We start from the raw sequence: 22,314 nt of genomic DNA, 5'->3' as shown, positions 1-22,314 counted from the left end.
ATGAGACTTACAGTTAATTAACTTTTAAATTTTATTTTATTAAATTCCTTCAAAAACCCACGGTAACAATTCTAAACATAAAATATATCAGAAAAGAGTAATGGCATATCTTGATTCTTGGCTCACTCGCTTTTTTTGGGCGAACTTTCATCATTTCTCTTTTCTTCTTTCGGCTTGTATGGTAAAAACAAAAGTTATCACAATTCGCTTCTGACTATATGTTGTATGTGTATGATCGACTAAGAATTTAAATTGTGTTTAGTTGGAGATAATAAAGTTGAATTGAATGGAAATAAAAATATAATTTTTATTTTATTTGTTTTTGTTGATTGGTTAGTCAACTGACGCAAAGTCGCAACAAGTGAGAATATAATACCAAAAATGCAATAGTAATAAGTAAATGAACACTAGAATTGCTTAGAGAGTTTCTTGAATGCAAAGAGTAAAAATGGCAGAATTTATGCTGATAAAATTTTAGATCCCCTCTCAAGACTATGCTTGACCCTTTATATGGAGAAGGGAGTGGTGCACCCCTCTTTAGGGGGCGAGACATTGAGTTAAGCTTTAACCCGCATTGGATTGGAAAATATCTCCAATGATTCTTGGAGGTTGTTGTGGTCCGATTCTTCAAGAGAATTTTGCTATTTTTGTGGATTGTTAATTGCTCGTGAGTTTGAGAGAAGGTAATGAAACACCTAATTCTTAGAGCTAACAACACCATAAGTGTACGACATGGGCCGAGTGCCTCTTGCTATGTTGTAAGTTGGTTGTGTTACCCATTAGCTTTGTTGACATAATGACTAATAAAGTTTTTCTTTGTTGCATGTCCTTATTGTACTTGTAGCTATGTTGAGAAGAATAATGGTGTATCACGATGATGATTGGAATTACTAGGCCTATTACCATTGGGTTATAGCCAACATGGTCATTCCCTTAGTCCTCGGAGTATATGACCTTGAGTACCATGAGAAAGATGTACTCGGGCTAATGGGATAATTGTTGAAAATTATTTTACTAGGATCTTAGATTTACTCACAACTATGTTGATTAACACCTTAAATATGAACTTCTAAAACGATTATAAATGTAATATCCAGTTTATATACATATATTGGTATTTGGTATATTAAGTGTGATACAATTATATTGTTATTATTATTATTATTATTATTATTATTATTATTATTATAAATATTTTTATTGTTGTTGTTGTTGTGGTGCGTGTGTGACTAGAAAAAAAAAAGATATATATATTAAATAGTGAGATAAATAAATTTAGTTAGTTTAAAATTTAAAATTTAAATTTAAATCAGCATAATTTTATCTGATTAGTTAGATTTTTATTTTTAAATTTAAACCTATTATACGATATGTTATATACGTATATACTCTAGAACCCTAGCAGCCAGATAGTATCGTATTCCTTTATTCTCACCATCTCTCAATTTTTTTTTATCCTCTCTATTGAACCAAATCAATTGTTTTAATCTTAAGAGCTTCGGGGTCAGCAATCAACCGATCATCGTTCCGTGTCTTCGAAATCTTCAGGTAAAATTCGTAGTTGTTTTTATTTTCGTTTTCAGAGAAACAGGCTTTCATAAAACTATCATATCTCTCTCCCCATAGGTCCGTTTTCAGTGATCTAGGTACCGTTTTAAAGATAATTTAATGATCTATATTTTTTATGAAGAAACTCTTTCCTAATTCTGATTATTTCGATGTCAAAAAATTCATGTTTTACACTGACTGTCGATTTACAGTTTTTTAAAATTTCTTTCCGATATTGCCTTAGTAAAAGTGTGATATCTCTCTCGATATCTATTATTTTACAGCGATTCTTGTACTTTTAGAAAGATAATTCAATAATCCATATTTTCTTTGAAGAAACCTTTCCCTAGTTCGGAGTTCTTACCAGTCAAAAGTTAGGATCTTTACTCGATTATGGTATTTCGTTTTAAGTTTTGTTTCAGAAAAAGTGTCTTCAATAAAAATTCAATATCTCTCTCACTTTTGATCCATTTTAAAAGATCTTTATCTCGTTTTAAAGCTTAGAAAAAATAGCTACATTTTTTATGAAGAAAGTATTGTCTAGATCGGGGTGCAACTATTTTTAAAACATTTATTTTTAGGTTGTATTCAGAAATCGGCGTGATCCAGAATTTTAAAGAAACTGTTTTGAGAAAACATGCATAACTCCTAGGTTATAGCTCCGATTTTGATGATCTTTATACCGTTAGAAAGGTCTTTCAATCAACTAAAAACTTTGTGAACAGTAGGACTTCTAATTCAAACGTTTTATGAGTCAAATTCTAGGCTAAACTTGCTGTACAGTAAGAGTAATAAATATATTGAGTTTATTGGTGGACTAAGGGTTTCACTAATTGTTATAGGGCCTAGAAGGTATCGTAGGAGTTAATTACAGCGGAGTTGAGGTAAGGAAAAATAATTATACTTTATACTTGCTTTTTATATGGTTTGAGTATCTAGTATGACTGCTTGAATAAATTGTATTGAAACTGTGGAATGTGATAGTTTCAGTGAAATAGTGTTTTATCGATGAATTGTATATGGCTGTTTAATCATGTTCCAGGTACTTGGAAGTGGTTGGAAACCACACATGTATGGTGATGTGTTAAGTGAGGCAGTGTACGTAAGGGTGCACTGGTTATTGGTACTGCGTTCTGGTTAAGAACGTAAGACACTCCAGATTTGTATGGAAGCTGGAGTGTGATTGTGAGTGTGAGTGTGTGGTATTTCAGTATTTGTGTGGCTGCCTCTATTTATACTTATGATTAGGTTGTTGTATGTTTGATGTATATGTTTGTGCTATGATGTGTGAATGCTGGTACATAGTATTTTGTTTTTCCTTACTGGGCTTTGCAGCTCACCCCTTATTTACCCCCTATGTGCAGATAAGTAAGCCTGTAAGCTTTCGGTGACAAGTTGAGTCTGGGCAGCATTGGGTGTATCTCGTGTGATCATGTAACTGCGTGTGGTCTTGGCCATCTTCCGCTGAAAGTTTTTTTTAATTTATTAAACTTATCGAGGATGATGTCGTTTAAATTTTCTGTTACTTTTCCCTAAGTGGTAATACTTTATTTTCAATTGGGTACCCATGTTTTAAAAAGTGTTATTTTTTTTAATAAAGACAACATTAGTATCTTAACGCCAGTTTATTTATGGCATCTTATTTTACGTAAGTAAGGGCGTTACAATAAATAAACACATATGAAGTATGAGAAACCTTACATTGGGTGCAGCGGAATAATATGTCTCTTTTCACTCAGATCTCTAACCCTTACATCATTTCTGTCGCAGAGTATTATCAAGATCTGAGCCCGAATGTCCTTCTTGTTGAATGTCTTTCTTCACGATCTCTAACACTAAACAAAATAGAGACAACATTCCAAAATTAGGGAAAACCCAAAAAGAAACTGAAATTAAACCTTGAGAATTTGATCTGCATGCTTCTTTCCCATCTTAACTTCTTGAATCGAACTCTTTTCTCTACAATTTTTTCTTCAAAGGACCGTGATGGATTTTGTTGGTGGTTGAACAAAATCTTCATTTGAGTCATCATCTTTAACTATAGTTAGTTTCCATATCCCTTTGTTCAACAATAATTTAACATTAATTGTTGCAAGTTTAGAACTTTTACAAATGGACTTCTTAGGTCACATCCATTTACACATAATTTGGAAGAAAAAAATAGAAAGATAAATCGTTGAGTGGAGCTTCAATGACAGTTGGAGATCATGAGGAGCAATTTTTTGGAGAGAAAATTGATTTTGATCGTTGAGAAATAATTTAAAATGAAACTGAAATGAAAAGTTAAAAATGAAAAGTGAAAATAAAATAGAGGACGTGTATATAAAAGATAAGGAAAATAATTGGAGTGTCATTGTAGTATAATGACATCATCATAAAAAATTTATGTGTACAAGAGATATTTTGGTAAATAAAGAAAAAAAAAAAAGAGGTATAAAGGTTATTCTACCTTTGTAGAGATAAAATTGTAATAAAAGTTACTTTTCTAATTTTTCATGTAAATTTTTTAAAATACAAATAATTTTTTAATATATATAAATTTAATTAGATTTGATCTGTTTGTAATTAGATTTTGAGATTGACATCCAATAACTAATCGAATCCAATTAGAATCAAACTTTTAATATCCAATTCAATCCAATTATAATTGGTATCTAATTTTTTGTAATTAGATTAGATTGAATTGACTCGGTTTAATTGAATTAGTTTGAATGTTGCTCACTCCTAATCTCAATCATACTAAATCGCAAATTACAAACCCTGAATAACCATTAAACCATATCGCAATCAATCTTAACTATGCCTTCTTTGCAACCCAAATTGTAACATAAATTGCAACCTAACTTCTTCTTCCTCTATCAATCATTCTCTTGAGTCGAAGTTCAGTAGCTCTGGTTGTCAAAAATTTGTCACAGTCAAAGGAGAAGATGTTGAAGTTTCAAATCACTTTTTTCTATTAGCTACAGTAGTATAAATAAGAAAAAAAAAAACCTTATATTTTTAAATCACAAGTATACTCTTAAGTTAGATAACAAATTTTTTTGAATGGAAAAAACTATCTTATTGGTTAACATAGTTACCTTTGTAATCTTAATTTTTTTTTATTATGTTAAAAAAAATGAAAAGGATAAGTGGTCATAATTAGCTATGAATGATTAGTGATAAAAAAGTAAAATTAATTGGGTTTCTTTTTTGATTACATTACCTGCCTAGGTGGGTATAGACCAATAAATGAAGATAAATAGCATTAGAGAAAGTGATTTGCCCAACTTGGCATCTCCATCACAAAAAAGCTACAATGATATGGATTGGGAGTGGGTACCATTAGAAAATGACAATTCTACTATCATATCTCAGCAGCTACAACTTGTTCAAACAAATTATATGCACACATAATTATGTATGTAATTTGGTTAAAGAATAAAGGATATTCTTTATTACATATAATGGAAAGAAAGAAAAAAAAATCATTGTATTTAATTTACTTGAGCAACCATATTGTTACAAATTTGTATTTTTATAGTATTATATAGCAATAAAACGTTTAGTTACAATAGTTAAGGTGTTAAATATAATTTTGGTATGAGTTTAAATCCTTGAAGGGTTATAATTTATAAAAATGGGTTAATACTATTTTATATCATGATTAGATTTATTATTTTATTAAATAATAAATTAGATTCTTTATTTTTAAAAATGGTATGTTGAGCTCAATTTTTAATATTTTTTAGTATAACCAACTCAAATATAATTTTTAGTACAAATAGATACATAAAGTATACATAATTTTGTCATAACATCTCTAGATTGTGTTATTATTAAATTTTATTTTGACAAAAAATCAATTCAAAGTATTATTATATATTATTTTAAAAAATATAAGGTCTAATTTATCATTTAATAAAACAAAAGTTTCAATCTTACATCGCATATATAACATATTACTCAAATGATTAAAACATTTCCAACCATGCTCTCTAAATTAAAATAGAGAGTGAGATTTACAAAAATAAGCTCTAATCATATAAAAAATTAATCTCTATAATAAAAAATGGATAGAGAGGTTTCTATTTCCTTGCTAACTTTTTTAATAGTATTTTAATGGAACACACCATTATTTTTCTATTATTTTATAAATTAATTTAAATTTAATAAATTTAAATTATAAATTATAATTAAAATAATCAAATACTAATTATGATAAAGAATATGGTTAGAGCAACAACAATAAAAATATTTCCCTATTCTAATTTTTTTAGTTATTTTAGCTAAAAAAATAAGAAAAATTACTCCATATACTATCTTTTTATTTTTTTAAAAAAATTTATAGTTTGAGTTGTTCTGATGGTTTTTTCTGTGGTTTTTATGTGGATTGTTATGTGAATTTTAATTGTGATTTAAGTTGCTCAGTTAGTTGCTAAAGGAGTTTCTATGTAGAATTCTGTAAAAATATATATAAAAAAAATTATTTTAAATTATAAAAATTAAAAAATTAAAAAATAAATAAATAATATCGCGGGAGATACTCTTATAGAAGATGAGGAAACTCGAATAAGTGTTATAGTGGCTAGCTCATGGAGCAAAGGAATGGTCAATTTAGCTTTAATTATTTTTTTTTTTATTTTATTGTATTTTTTTTTAATTTAATTTGTGGTTAGTGGTGAAGTGAGAATGGTTGGGTTGGGCCATCTTTCTTTTGCTCTGTGTTTCAATTAAGTACAATTTGAAATTTGGAGGCAAAGTAGGGTCCATGACCTCAAAATTTTAGAATGATTTTAAGAAACACTACAAATGATGTTATGAGTTTTTTAGGTACCAAACCCATCTCAATCATATATGAACTCAAATATTGATACCCTACTACTAACTAATAATATATTTAAATTGATTCAATTTTTTATTTTTTTATTGATCAATTATCAATAAATAAATTAAATTATGGTTATTATAAAAGGGGATGCTTCTTATAATGATCAAATTGAAAAGAGAAAAGAAGAAAAAGCCCAAATTTACCATTGATGTGAAAGCCCATTTTAATTAGTTATAGTTGCACTAAAAAAACAAGCCCAAAAAAGTTAATAAAAGCAAATTTTATTTTGAAGAGCGTAAGCAAGGGGCTATTTACAAAAATATGGGAAAATAAAGATAAGTTTTGATATATATGGCATAAAAACTTAATACACTAAATATGGCATTTTTTAAAAAAACTTACAAATATGGGAAAAAGTCTTGAGTAATGCCATAAAAAACTTAAAATTTGTGTTTCTTTTTATTTATTTTTTCTTTTTTAAAAAAATAAAATACTAAAATAAATAAAAAATGATCTCAACTATAGATATTATTTTTTTTTTACAGAAATTAAACTTGTTTTTTTTTTTATTTAAACTACTATTTTTTTTCTTTGTTTTTTTTTGTTAAAAACTAATTATTTCATTAAAAGCAACAGAAAAAAAAAAAAAAAAAACCGGTTTCATCAACATCATCACCGAAGAAAAAACAATATAAAAAATTATAATCTAAAGATAATATAAACTTTAAAAATCAGTTTCATCAACATTGAAAGAAACTATTAATTTCATTAAAAGAATAAAAAAAATAGTTTCATTATGTTATTAGAATTTTTTTTCAAGTTACTTTTTTATTATTTTGTTTCTAGGTTGGAAACTTACACTTATATTTTGTTATTAAATTATTGGTAGGCATTATGTGTTGTTTTGATTATATTTGTGATTAGTATTTTTTTTTTTTTTGTATATTTGTGTGTGTGTATGTTTTTATTTGATTGTCTGATGAAACTCGTTTCAATTAACTTTATTATTAACATTTGTATTTTGTTATGATTTTTTATAACGTCAAAACTGATTTCACTTGTCGAAACTGGTTTCACATGTTTTAACTATTCTGTAATGGGGTTGCTCAATTTTTATGATATTATTATATATTTTTTCGTTTGTATAAAACCGGTTTTATTATTGTATGATATTTGAACAATAATTTTTATTTTATTTTTAATTAATCGATTTCGCATACATATTATTTTATTATTTTCATAAGCTGGTTTTTTTAAGTAATTAATTTTTTTTATTGTTGTTCATAATTGAGTTTTATTCAATTTTTTATTAATTTATCTCAAGAAAGCGCTTGGTTTTTTATTTGTTTGTTTTTATTTTGGTTGTTTTACTATTTGGTTTCTCACATTCCTTCATTTTTTTTTTTGTTATTCTTTTATGGTTTTTATTGCACTTTTGTCTCTTTAATTTTCTTTGTTTCTTTTTTTTCTCTTTGATTTTAATTTGTGATTCTCTTTGCTATATTTGCTGCATATTGTATGTTTAAATTAACTCTAATTTTTGAGCAAGCAAATAAAAAATTAAATGCCAAAATAAAGAATGAAGTTAGAAGTTTGATTATTAAGTATTGATATAAATTTTATATGTTCGAAACTGGTTTTTAAATTTAGTATCGTTAATTTGTAAAAGTTTAGTTATTAGGCATTGTGTATTTTTTATTATGTTATTGATAAAACTATTTCTTTTGCCTCTTTTAATGAAATAATTCGTTTATTTTAATATTGATGAAACTGGTTTTTAAAGTTAGTATCGTCTTTAGATTGTAATTTTTTTCATTATCTTGTTGATGAAACTATTTTTTGTATTCTTTAAATGAAATTATTAGTTTCTTTCAATGTTGATGAAACTAGTTTTTAAAGTTTGGATTCTTTTTAGATTATGATTTTTTATATTGTTTTTTTTTTCAGGATGATATTGATGAAACTAGTTTTTTTTTCTGTTGTTTTTAATGGAGTAATTAGTTTTTAACAAAAAAAAAAATAGTAGTTTAAATAAAAAAACAAGTTTAATTTTTTGTAAAAAAAAAAAATGAAATATAAAAATGTACACTTATTATATATATTAAGAGAAAAAAATTAGGTTGAGAAAAAAAATTGAAAAAAAAAAAGAGAGACACAAAGAGAAATTAGAAAAAAAAAATAGAGAGAGATAAGCGAAAGAAAGAAAAAAAAAAGTAGCAACTGACTTAAAAGTTGAAAAGAAAAAAGAGAGCTAAAATTGACTAAAAAATATATAAAAAAGACAAAAAAAAAAACTTTTTGAAGTTTCAATAAGTAAAAAAGAAAAAAAAAATTAATAAAAGTATAAAAGTAAAATGTCCTTGTCAAATTAAAAATGTAATGTTTGAAAAAAAAAATGAGTATTTGGTGTAAATTTTTCAAATAAAAAGAAACCCTAAAATGTAAGTGTAAAATATATTAAAAAAAATAAATAAAACTAATTAAGCTAAAAACAAAAACATAAAATATGGGATTGGATAATAAGTTTATAAAAATATGGCATATCAAATACCATAAAAAACTTAAATGTGAAAAAATGCCATAGAAAAGTGGCAAACCTAAAAATGCCATATTTTTCTAACTTTGTTATGAAATCCCATATTTCATGTAATTTTCACTTTTATTATAGGGATAAGTGCATAAAATATTATTTTTTTTTGTAAATTTTTTATATTTTTTATGTTAATTTTTTTTTTTATATTTTTACGGTGTTTTATAAAACAACACAAAAATAATAAGAAAATTACATGAAAGTAATAAAAATATAACATTAAAAAAAAATATCAAACAATAACAAAAAAATAACATATAAATAACAAAAAATTAATAAGAGTACAACATAAAAATATATCAAAATACTGTATTTTATGTAAATAAAATTATAAAATCGTAAAAATATTTAAATTCCGTACAACCGTATTTTTATAAATTTTTTTGTTATTTCTGTATTTTTTTGGAATCATCCATTTATTCTATATGTTATTGTAATTTATCGATAGACAAATCCCTAATATTTGATTCTAATGTGTTATGTGTGGTCCTTACAAAAAAAATAAGTTAATTAGGATTTTTGGCCTCTGAACTTTTAAGGTCGTTAAAAATGTCCTCTGAATTATTGAAATTGTTGGATTTAAGGACTTTTTTCCAATTTCAGTAAAAAATTCTAATATGGATGAAAGTTCAGAGGTCATAAATTAGTACATGTCAAAGTTCGAGGAGCATGATTTGGTAGGTATCAAAGTCTGGGGAGCATGGTTTAGTACATAAACAATCACTGAAATAGTAAAATTGAATGAAATTAGACAAAAGTCCTTAAATCCAACAATCTCAATAGTTCAGGGGGCATTTTTAACGACCTAAAAAGTTCAGGGGCATGATTTGGTATATGTCAAAGTTTAGGGGGCAAAAATCCTAATTAACTAAAAAAAAATATGTTATGTGTGGTTAATTTTTAAAAGTAGAAATTATTGGAAACAATTTAAGAATTAACTTTTTTATAGTATAATTAAATAATAATTTGAGATTATAGACTTTTTTTTTTTTACATTTTTATGAGATTTTTTATGTCATACTTATACTTTTATTATGAAAGTTAAGAATATCATATTTTTAAATTTTTGTATTATTTTCTCGTGAATATTTTGATGGAAAAGACTTATAATGCAAAAACAAGACAGAGCATGTGTTGCAATGTGTGATCTTTAAAATACCTGTATTCACAAATAACTTTGCTATAACAGTTTCTTTTTTTGAAAAAAAGGCATTTTATAGATAGAAAAAAATTAGATTTTATGGTTATTACAAAAGATAGCAACCGGTATTGAAGAAAGATTTACCATACTAGCAATTAAGTTAGCATAAGTCCACCTGACCACATTAACCAAAAAATTACAAATTCTAAAAATAAACGAAAAATTACAACTTAACAAAAAAGTAGAGAGTCGTTTACAATGACTCGCATAGTTGTCAATTTTTTTTTTTGACTAGAAAATACTTTTTAATAACAAGTAATTTTGTTTTGACTAAAAGTAAAAAATACCACTAAAAGTAGTATTTTTGGTAGTGATACAAACATTTTTCTTTGTAATTATTTATAAAGTTATTTTGCTTTTGAGAATAATTTTTATTTAAAGAAATTTATTATGGTCTCTTATTATTAAATTGCTAAATACATTTGAAAAAAAGCTAATATGCTGATTTCTTCAACATTGTAAATTTAAAAATAAATTAAAAGAAAAAAAAGGAAGAAAATATTGAGAAAATATGGAATGGATGAGGTGCGGTCGTCTAGGAAAATTTCGGCAGTAATTAAGAGTCTACATCGGTCGATTTAGTCAGTTTATAGTATATATAAATGTGAGGTTGCAAATATCTAATTTTAGTCCGTTCAATAAAAAAAAAAAGTATAACCCGCCCAATAATTTTTATCGAGTTGACCTTTTCATGGATATTCTTAATAAAAAAGTCACACTATTCTTTGTATTTGTGTTGTTTATTTATATATATATATATATACTAGTTAGGAGTTACGTGCCGAGGCACGTAAATATTAATTTTAGTTGAAGTTTAGTTTTTTTTTTAGTTTTTCTTATTTAGATTGTGTGTGAAGGTATGATCATACGAATAATTTGTTTTATTAAAGTAATATTTGTGCTATTATAATTGGGTATTCAAATAAAATTAAGTATATATAAGTCATAACAAAATAATACTTATTATTTACTTATAAAAAATTTGGAGGAACAAGACATAAGTTTTGCAGATTTTAAAGCAAACATTATGTAACAAAAATTAAAGTAAATGTGCGATCTTAAAATAGAAGAAAAAAATATTAAAAAATGACTTAATATATGGAATATTATTAGAAAAACTAAAAAGAGTATAGTGAAACTTCTGCCTAATCTTCCATTGGTTCAGCTGCTTGAATGGTGAATTGATTGTACTTTGAACTCATTGTTCGTTTTGGGTCTACATACAACTAAATTCTCTATTTTTTTGCTGATAATTGCTCCGTAGTTTTTTGGACAAACAACTTATGTTTCTATAAAAATAATTAGTAATAAGTTTTAATATATTTCTATTTATGAAAATGTATAAATTTTACATATTTATTTTTTTATAGTTACCTCGTCCGAATATGATTTTAATTGAACTGCAATTAATACATGAGAATATGTTTTCTGCAACATCACCGAAATTTGGAGAAGAAATCTTCATAGTGTTGCGACAAACAAAGAAAAGAGTAATGTAATACACAGTAATAAAATAAAAAATAATAATTTGAAATATTGATATAGACAGACAAGGATGAATAGCAAGCTTTGGTCTTCAAATAAGTGCTATGCTGAGGAAGAAGGATAGCCAAGTGTGGAGCATTAGGAGGTTAAGCCTAGAGGAATGTTGGTCTAATATTTCAAGTTTACTTGTGTCAACTGATAGAGGCAAGTCCAAGAGATAAGAATGCGTATAAAAGCTTGTACAATTAAAACTGCTTGGTGATATTTATAAGCCTAACTAAAAATATCCAGCTACTTCAAAAAAATAAAAAATAAAAACATAACAGTAATTTAAATAAAATTTAAATAACTTTTAAATAGAAAATAAATTTATATTTATTTAATACAAAAAATAAATTCTAATTCAAATTCATATTTAAACAAAAAATAAAAAAAAATAGAAAAATCTATCTAAGTGGAACATTATATTGTTGTTAAAACCGTGAAAATAAAGCTTTCAAAAACTAAATAATGAATAATCTTAACTAAAATAAATACTATGGTAGTCAGTATAAAATTAACACATAGAAAGTTAAACATCACATGACAAAATGATATTCACCTCCGGATCACCGAGAAGTTTAAGAGTGTTATCTGCACTTCAACGCTTCCTTCAATGAGTGGAGAACTGCGACTGGAATGTCACAATTTAAATTAGCAAAAATGTCTGTTTAAACTGTGTAACAAATATATGTATTTATTTAATTAGTTGGACACAAAACCATATATATTTGTAAATTCATATAATTGACGATAAAAAATATTAATAGTATAGGTAGGTTCAGTGATACTTCAATATATATATATAAATATAATAGAGCAGATTTTATCTTGAAATATATACAATTTGATACACAATATGAAATTAAATGTTTGATGCATACGTGAAAGATATCAGTCTTTCAATTACATAATATACGTGCTGATAATATACACATTATATACCTGTTGCTTTTCTTTTGAAGCTTTGGGCTAATAATCACCTGTCCAAACCAATCAACATGTAGTGATACTCAAGGTAATGTGAAAAAAAGTCTTCTCTCCCAATCAAAACTAACATACCAGAAGATCAAAAGGGCGTTTGTCTTGTGCTTTAGTCTCTTCCTTGGGTGCATAGCTAATGTATTCCTTAGTATCTTCCAAAAGTATCTGCAAAGTATCAGAACAGTAAAGTTATATCTTTTCATTCATGCATTTTTTCAGTAACCAAAACAAGCATGCAAAAAAGAAAATAAATTTAAAATTAATATCCAAAAACTGACCCTTATACAACACCAAACTATTATTACTAACAAATAGATGGACTTTTTTAAAAGTTAAAATGGAAATTAACATTTTTTTTTTCATATTAAAGAACAGAGCTTAAGAAACAGAAATATATGTTAGGTTTTATGCCCTAAATAAAACTCTTTACAATCTGATTAGTTATCAATATAAGAAATTTGAAGTGATTGATGTTTGCATGAATTTTACATGCTACTGGTTTAATATGTTTAATATGTTTATTACATTCATACACACAAAATCAGTTAAATCCAGATCATATGTTTATTCACAATTACAGTATCGTCAACACAGTGGAATGTGATTGTGATCATATGATTCAAAAGTTTTGGTCCCTGTTTCATCAGTGTTATTGGATTTACACTAATGTGATAATCAGCGATGATGTATACTTACACTTGGAGTAAGTGTTATGTTCTTTCCAGGACATTAGTAAAGTATACTAGTTTCGAATGTATGGAGTATACATTGGACTGGACCGATATTGCAACTAAGTTAAGATATTACAAACTTACCGTTATACATATCTTTCCAAGTCAATATCAGTAGTTGATCTTAAGATTAAAAGAATCTAAATCCTGATATGCTTGGGCTCAACTCAGGAGTGCTATTCATGTTCTTTGATTTATTAGTTAAGCCTACTTTTGGGTCAGGGTGATACGTATATTTTGGGAACATGATAGTATGATTGAGTGGGAGTGCTGAACATAAATATGGAATCTATAGCTTCTACTGGTGTATAGAAGTTAAGTGATGATTCCCTTCGAGCTTAGCAAATAGAAGTAAATGGATGAGCTCTTGTTTAACTGACTAATTATTAGATCACTAAACACCATTTACAGGTAGCTAAGTGTTTTAAGGGGCAAAATACATTAAGGGGTGAGAACGGTAAAGAAATCCCATCTCGATATAAATCATCTATATAGAGGATCTTTAAATCACAATAAGATTATAACAATGGTTAAATGAGATAGTATATTGGTATCGTGAAACATACAATATGCTCTATATAAGTCTGAGAGTGCAATTCTAAGTTCTAAGAGTGGATTCAACGAAGAATTAATAAGTAGGAATTTACTTGGTAAATTTGGTTCACTTATTGGAAGCTCAGCATATAGATCCATGGTCCCCATTCTAGTTGAGAATATTCTGCTTGTAAGACTCATTAATTGATTCGTGATTGGTCAATTATAATTCTAAAGTTAGACTATGTCTAATTTTATGAATTTTCACTAAGCAGGGGTGAAATTGTAAGGAAAAGAGTTTTCTGGGTTTATTTATTTATTAATGGACTTTATATGTCTAATTAATAATTAAATTAAATGACAATATTATTTATTAATCTATTTTAGTTATTAAATAATTAGTTTTGGCATTTAAAAGGTTAGAATTGGAAAATTGGCATTTTTGAGAAAATAGAGATAAAATTTGATAAAATTGCAAAATTAAGTGAGGCCCATTAACACCATATGGCCGGCCACTTATAAGGCTTTTTCAAATTAATATTTTCATTATTTTAATGCCAAATAAATCCTAACCTAAACCTAGTAAGTTGCCTATAAATAGAAAGTGATGGCTCATTCACAACACATGCTTTCATTAGCTTTCTGACAGAAATTTCTCTCTTCAGAAAAACTGAGCCTACCCTCACTCTCTACCTTGGCCGAAATACTTCTCCCTCTTTTCCTTCATCTTTTTCGTGACCCTAGTGAAAGAGTAAGTGCCCACACACAAGAAGCGCAACTCAATCATAGATTGAAAGACTGTGAAGGATCAAAGCTTGAAGAAGAAGGAGATTCGGGCTCAGATCTTGATTATACTCTGCTACAGAAAGGAATCAAGGCTTAGAGATCTGAGTGGAAGGAGACATTTATTCCACTGCATCAATGTAAGGTTTTCTTAACTTTATATGTGTTTATTTTATCGTTTTAGAAAGTTCATATTTAGGATGTTAATAAACATACTTGTGAGTAGATCTAAGATCCTGGTAAAATAATTCCCAACAACTGGTATCAGAGCCATGGTAATTGATTTACTTACATGTAATTTGGACTTTAAAACGATTGTTTGTATGTTCTTTGGATGGTGTCATGTTGTATTGAGTGTTATTTGATGATTGATTGATGATTGTGAAATTTTCGTGAAAAATAATTATTATTTGGATTCTGGAATTATTTTTATTGGATAGTATGGAAAAAATTAAGCAAGTTAGCCTTTTACAGAACTCAATTTGGATTTTATTTGAATTAGTTATGATTTTTTGAAGATTTGACAAAATCGGGGCTGTGCTGATAGTTTCCTGCGATCGCAGAACTGTCCGTACAGTTTCGAATTTTTTCAATTTTCTTCAATTTTTCATGGATTTAACTTCCAATTTTTTGTATGGTTTTATATATATACTATTACTATTCCTAATTCAATTCTAATTATCATTTTGAATTAATTTAATTTTTTTAATTTAATTCAAAATATTAGTGTAATTTGAATTTGAATAGAACTAGTATTTATCTTTTTGCTTAAAAAATCTATCTTATTTTTAAATTTGATTATATTTTTTTAAATTTAAGGTCAGATTTTTTTTTAAGATATTTATAATATCTTTTAAGATATTTAAAAATATCTTATCTTTTAAGATATTTATAATATCTTTTAAAGATATTTATAATATCTTTTAAGATATTTAAAAATATCTTATTTTTTAAGATATTTTAAAACTATCTTATCTTTTAAGATTTTTTAATTAAATCTTTTTAGATATTTTGACCTTATTTAAATTTAAAATAAGATATTTATAATCATGTAATTTTAAATAGATATAAGATATTTTGCTAACTTTTAAATTTTGTTATTTTATTTATTTAAATTAAATTTAAAAATCTGAAAAGATATTTTATTTATCTTTTCTAATTTTTATTTATAAAATAACATTTAATTTTTAAAAGTAGTTAGCAAATTTTGAAATGATATTTAGGTTGGTTGAAACCTAATTTTTCAAAAAGCATGTTTAATTTTAAATATTTTTTTTAAAATTTCGAAATTTTTTTTATTTCCGAAATTAATTTTTTTTAATTTTATTTTATTTTTTGAAATTAATTAAATTTTTTTTTAATTATTTATTTTTCGAAATTATTTATTTAAAATTAAATAAATCCTACTTCCAACTATCCAGCTAACCTTGTTGCAGGAGTATGTGTTTTTAGCTTGTGTGTAAGTTTTAAAAACCTATTATTACTTGATTGCAAATAGCCATGGTTACTTTTTGCCAGATCTAATGATCTGATGGCTCCCTTGGTCAAGTTAATAATTTGTAACAGGTAAATTTTACAATCTTCTTTCATCTGTGTATGACCTAGCAACATGATAGGATCCATCCAAAGTGTGCCTGTGTGAGCCTATATGTTTATTTTATTATATAGATGCATATAGGTTGTTGCTAAATAAAATGTCACACCATGATAGATTTTATTTAGGTCCATTTAGTTATTGGACCTATTCAATTAATAACAGTTATTCATTTTAAGGTTAAATTCCTCTCTTTTGGGCCTTGTGTGAGAGTTGGGTGCCATAGAAGTGGGTACGACATACTGAACCCAGCACCCCCTCACATGAACTACCCCAATTGTGAAGGCCCATTTGCCTGATTTGAATAACTGTACTAGGTTAATTATATTAGTTTGACCTAATAAAAATTGAATTAGCAACATAATTAACTTTTAAAATATATGAAAATTTATTTTCATTTTAATATTTTAAAGTTAATTTTAAGAAAAACACTTTTAGTTTTAGATATTAATTCTAGACAAACTATTTGTATTTTTCTTGTATTTAATTAAATATAGAATTTTAACTAACTAAGATTCTTTCTGGAGCTTATTTAATTAAATATTCCTATTTAAGTTATAAATTAGTTGTATCAACTGATTTTTCTTATCTAACTTAAATTTGAATATTTGATTTAAATTTTAAATCAAGTTGAGGAATCTTAGGCATTAGTTATTAAAGATTCTTAAGATATTTTTTAAGTTAATATCTTTTCAAATATTAACTTGAAATGGAATATCTTAGATATTTTTTGGTTAATATCTGTTCAAATATTAACTTTAAAAGATATCTTCAAATTAAGTGGTTACAACTTAATTTGTGATATTTAATTAAATCTAGATTTGAAATTATTTAAGTTTTAGATTTTTTCTATACAACTTAAATTAGATATTTTTCAAATTTTGAAAAGATACTTAGTCAAATAAGATATTTTCTAGATAGTAATTTCTAGACTACTTATTATTTCTAATATTTAAATAGGAAAATATTATACTTTTGTGAAATTAATTATTTAAATAATTAATTTTGGTACAATTTTATTAAGTATATTTTTCCTAGTATTAAATAGAAATAAATAATTAAGCCTTCTCTACACTTAATTATTTATTTCTTGAATTTAATACATTTAATTAACTTGAAAAATCTAAATATCTAAGTTGATTTTCATCATGATACTTAAATATTTATTGATTTTTCATGACACTTAATTAAATAGAAAATTATTTTTAGGTTGAAATTTAATTTTTCAACTTAAATTTAAATAATTTTCAATATATATATTTTTTTCTTTATTTTATTAATCAATTTCAAAATTTGCATTTTAATTATGCAATATTTGCGAATTTTTTGAAAAATAGATTGAGTTGTAAATTAATTATTTATTTTAATTAATTCTTGGACCAACTCAAGTCAATGATTTTTTCATTTAATTGATTAATTTAAAATAAGTGAATTTAAAATATATATATTATTAGAAATTGAATTAACTAGTCAAAAGAATATCTAGATAGGTGATATTTTTGCTTGAAGTATTTCTTTTCTATTTTTTTATTATTTTCGAAAATTGTATATTTTTATATACTTTAAATTTTCAAACCCAATAAATATATTCTCAAAGGAAATTTTTAAGTTGCTAATTATTTATTTAATTCAACTTAAATTAATTTCCTTAATATTTATATTTAAGATTATTACTAAGATGGAAATAATTAATTTAATTTCAATCACCATCTAAGTATAATTTTATAAATATTATATTAAATTCTTATTTTTTGAGTTTTAATTCTGAATTTAGAATTTAATGAGATTTATTTATTAGAATAATAAAGAAAATACATTTTAAACAATGAGCTTTATTATTATTAAGATATTCGATCTCCATTATGGGTTTTACACCGCGTTTGTTTTAGTGAGTAATCCTCCCTAATGGAGGAACGTTCATTAGCAATTTCGCACCGTTTAATCTCGCATGATAAGTGGTTTGTAAGTGTTTTATATGGTATAGATCACCCTAATGGTGGCGACCATATTTGACTTGCAAATTGCGAAACAATGGTAGAAGCTCATAAGATAGAATAGCCTTGACTCTCGCCTAAACGGGACAACGCTGGATTCTGATCTTGATCGAATAAAAGGTTGCTAGAATGTTTAACATTTTAGATGAGCTGACAACTCTATTCAATGGATGGTAGCTTTGACTCTCGCCTAAACGGGACACTGATATCAGTTTGTTGAAAACCTTAGAAATTATTTAGGATTGAATTTTTTTTAAGTATTTTATCATATCATTCCTACTTGCTATGTGCTTATAATTTCTGAATTGATTTTGTGTTAAACCATTATTAATTTCTATTTGTCGATTTCTATTATTTTGTAGTATCCTGTTTTGTCAAAATGAATCCCATGTTATCACTGTTGACTGAAAACAAGCTGAATGGATCTAACTTTAATAAATGGAATGAGAACATTAATATTGCTCTCATAGGAGAAAGTGCCTTGTTTGTTTTAACTGAGCCGTCACCTGAAGTGCCTGGGGATAATGCATCCAAAGCTGTGAAAGAAAAGTATGAGCGTTGGCAGAAAGCAAATGACAAAGCTCTATACTTTATGCTTTCTAGCATGGTTGACACCCTCAAAACTCGGTTTTCTAAAACTGAGAAGGCTGCTGAAGTTATGACGAAGTTAAATGAGCTATTCGGTAAGGCATCACTTCAGTCACGCTTTGACGCGACTAAGAAGTACATTAACGCACGGATGGAACCTCATCAAAACGTGCGTGATCATGTCCTCCTCATGTCCAGTTATTTCCAAGAAGCCCAGGATCATGGTGCTGAAATGGACAGTGCTACTCAAGTTAGTCTTATCTTGAATAGCCTGACTCCAGCATTTCTACCATATACATCAAATTATGTCATGAATAAGAAAGAAATTGACTTTCATGAATTAGTCAATGACCTTCAAACTTATGAAAATTTGATTGGAGGACCCAAGAAGAAAGGGAGTAAACCTCATAATCCTGGTAATGGTAATGGGACGATAAAACCTGAAGCAAATGTTGCCTCTGCTTCAAAGCCCAAATCGAAGAAGAAGTGGAAGAACACCAAGAAGCGAGCAAAAGCCATGAAAAAGGCTGCTCCTTCTGGTGATGCTACACTTAAAGGAAAATGTTTCCACTGCAATGAAAAAGGTCATTGGAAACCCCAGTGTCCTAAACTTCTTGCAAAGAAACAAGGTATTTCCATTAATAAACTTTAAGAGTTTAGTGAATTGTTATCCAATTGGATTTATGATTCTGGACTAACTTTGTTTATTTGTTTTCTTCTTCTGATTGGCCAAGCTACTTGAACTCATATGAGTTGGATCAGCAAGCTGGACCAAGGGTGAAATCGTCCAGATGAAGATGAAGCTCTTCAATTTTTGAATTAATTGTTTTAGTTTAAAGACAATTTGGATTTCAAATTTTAGTTAGGGATATTTATCCCTGTTTCTCTCATACTGTTGCAATACATTTTTTTTATTAATAAAGTTTTATTTTCGAAATCACCATTGCAAATTATGAGATTGAGCTTCATTTTATTTATCTTCATCAATTATTACCACATTATATTTGTATGTTTGTATGTGTAAGTGTTTTTATTATTGATGCAAATTCTATAATATTTACAACTCTTCATAGAGTTATATTATATAAACACTAGAAACTATTTCTATGTTTATTAATAATTGTTAATTCTCATACAATTATTAAGAATTTGTTTAATAAAAGGATCTTATGATCTGATAGGGGTGGAGAAAAGTTAAGAAAACTATGCAGTTCAACGATCTTTTATATCTAATGAACTCTGGATAGTATTCAACTCCACATAAACTCTATCACACTTAGAGAATCATGATCTTTACAACCTTTAGGGGTGGATCATAATCTCTATATACTTAGGGGTGGAGGTTATCCATAGTACCCTATATGTATATTCTTAGGGGTGGAGTCTATTCCACAATTCCCTATGAAACACATATCTTGTTTAAACATAGAAGTAATATAATGAGTCAGCTATTGTCAATATAAATTCTTGATCTTGATTGTATGTTCCATTTCAATTTTACTGTTGTAAGTAAAAGTTTGATACCTTTGAAAGTTCTTTGTTAAAGTTTCACACTACCTTAATTGAGTGGGAGAATTTTAAAGTTCTATACCCATCTTCATTAGGTTGATAATTGTGATAGGTACTTAAGAACACTACTGAAAAGCAAATCTAACCATTCACATGGATAGGTATAGCTTATCAGAATTATGAGAATAAGATAAAGAACTCTAGTTCAGTCCATTCAAATGACTTGAACAATAGAATTCTTAATCCTCATAAAATTTGATGGTATCTTAATTTTGATTACTTTAATCTCTGGCTTGTATTTTTCACTTCAAATACTAGTCTGCTATGTTGATGACTTAGTCGTTTCAGACTAATACAAAAGTCACAACTAGGTAACTCTCCAAACAATCAGAGGTTAGAAGTATTATTTAACCAGACATCTGCTATTGAGTGGGAGCTATCTGAGATGTAATCAAATAGGGAACATTAGAAGATATTCAAGAAGGATTTATGAAAGTGATCTATATGTCAGATATTAAGGAACTGTGTATCAGTTGTCTTTGTATCTCACCATCTAATTTCGATTTATATGAGATGGTGCTTACTTTGGGGGTGGAGGAATTATTGTATAATAATTCAAGCTCTACCAGAGAAGAACTATAACTTGGTCTATTCGAAAATACCAGAAAGTTATATCACTGAAGAAAAGTCTACACTGTATTATCTCAATTACATATTTTAAAATATGAGAGATATGTCTTCTCGTTAATTCGTATGTACTTTTAAAACAAGAAAGATTTCGGTATCCTCGATGAGTAAAGCATATAGTAAAGGATGTTTCATAAGTGTATTTATGAACTAGTTTCCAGAAGTTTGGGTGGATTCAAATATACTACACTTGATCTGAAGATCAAGACATCAGATTGACCTATTTGCACAGTTTGTTTTATATTAGTGCAAGTGGGAGTTTGTTAGGTTTTATGCCCTAAATAAAACTCTTTACAATCTGATTAGTTATCAATATAAGAAATTTGAAGTGATTGATGTTTGCATGAATTTTACATGCTAATGGTTTAATATGTTTAATATGTTTATTACATTCATACACACAAAATCAGTTAAATCCAGATCATATGTTTATTCACAATTACAGTATCGTCAACACAGTGGAATGTGATTGTGATCATATGAATCAAAAGTTTTGGTCCCTGTTTCATCAGTGTTATTGGATTTACACTAATGTGATAATCAGCGATGATGTATACTTACACTTGGCGTAAGTGTTATGTTCTTTCCGGGACATTAGTAAAGTATACTAGTTTCGAATGTATGGAGCATACATTGGACTGGACCGATATTGCAACTAAGTTAAGATATTACAAACTTACCCTTATACATATCTTTCCAAGTCAATATCGTAGTTGATCTTAAGATTAAAAGAATCTAAATCCTGATATGCTTGGGCTCAACTCAGGAGTGCTATTCATGTTCTTTGATTTATTAGTTAAGCCTACTTTTGGGTCAGGGTGATACGTATATTTTGGGAACATGATAGTATGATTGAGTGGGAGTCTTTGAACATAAATATGGAATCTATAGCTTCTACTGGTGTATAGAAGTTAAGTGATGATTCCCTTCGAGCTTAGCAAATAGAAGTAAATGGATGAGCTCTTGTTTAACTGACTAATTATTAGATCACTAAACACCATTTACAGGTAGCTAAGTGTTTTAAGGGGCAAAATACATTAAGGGGTGAGAACGGTAAAGAAATCCCATCTCGATGTAAATCATCTATATAGAGGATCTTTAAATCACAATAAGATTATAACAATGGTTAAATGAGATAGTATATTGGTATCGTGAAACATACAATATGCTCTATATAAGTCTGAGAGTGCAATTCTAAGTTCTAAGAGTGGATTCAACGAAGAATTAATAAGTAGGA

This window comes from Cannabis sativa, chromosome 1 (assembly GCF_029168945.1).
Source record: "Cannabis sativa cultivar Pink pepper isolate KNU-18-1 chromosome 1, ASM2916894v1, whole genome shotgun sequence".
Taxonomy (NCBI): Eukaryota; Viridiplantae; Streptophyta; class Magnoliopsida; order Rosales; family Cannabaceae; genus Cannabis; species Cannabis sativa.
Note: the sequence above shows the minus strand (reverse complement) of the source record.